Raw genomic sequence first — 1,024 nt, forward strand, 5'->3', positions numbered from 1 at the left:
ATACTATAAGGTACAATATATCCAAGCCAGAAAAAATATTTCAACTATTACTGGCTTATTTACTTGTCACACAATATTTCCAACACTAAAGAAAAATAATATATACCTGTATAATTCTACTATTTATATTCAACTATTCAACTATCCCGAGTAACACATAAGCTATATATATGTACTTAAATATGAAAGTTACATTGTATGACAAGCTACAATCTTATATTGTTATGCTAATTATATGTGTAGTATGTCTTCTAGATTTCTATTATTTAACTTAGGTAAAGCAATCAGGACAGTTTGAATTATTACATTTAAGTTAATGTAAATTAAATATAATAATTTATTATACAATTATATTATTATTATTAATTTATATTACATTTAAGTCATCATAAGGCTTCTTAGCCCTAGAAATACATAGCATTAAAGAATTATTATTAATATAACAATTTTATCTTCAAATGCAATAAAAAATCTACTTTTCTTTTTGTATAACATTTATTATATATCCTCAGACAAATATTTCCCAGCCTAAATGAAAAATAGATAGTTCTCACCTTTACATCTTCTTTATACATCTTATTACGTGTGCAACAAAGGTGAAAATAGAATAAAACCTTACTCCTAACATCCCTGATCCCGTGAGATGTCCAATTTGGTGGAGTCACGTTAGTAGATGAATGTTCCTCACGGAGAACAGACGTATACATCTCAATAAAATTTGCCGCCAAATTTACGCAAACCAAATTCAATTTTGTTTGAAATCTTACTCTATGACTGTGTGATCGAGTTTGTGATTTGCTTTTAAGCCTTGCTCAAACAATAAAGTATATAAAATTATTAAGTAGTGTATGTAACTTGTGTTTGTGAGTGTGTGCTTAAAATGATTACAAGGATTTCAGTGAAGCATTGCGAAATAATTTATTATCAATAATATACGCATATGTGAAAACTCATCACTAAAATTAAATTTAATGACAATTATGTATATTGGTAAATGTATGTGCAGTGATAGTGCTTATTTGAA

The sequence above is a fragment of the Melitaea cinxia genome, chromosome 20 (genome assembly GCF_905220565.1).
Source record: "Melitaea cinxia chromosome 20, ilMelCinx1.1, whole genome shotgun sequence".
NCBI classification, from domain to species: Eukaryota; Metazoa; Arthropoda; class Insecta; order Lepidoptera; family Nymphalidae; genus Melitaea; species Melitaea cinxia.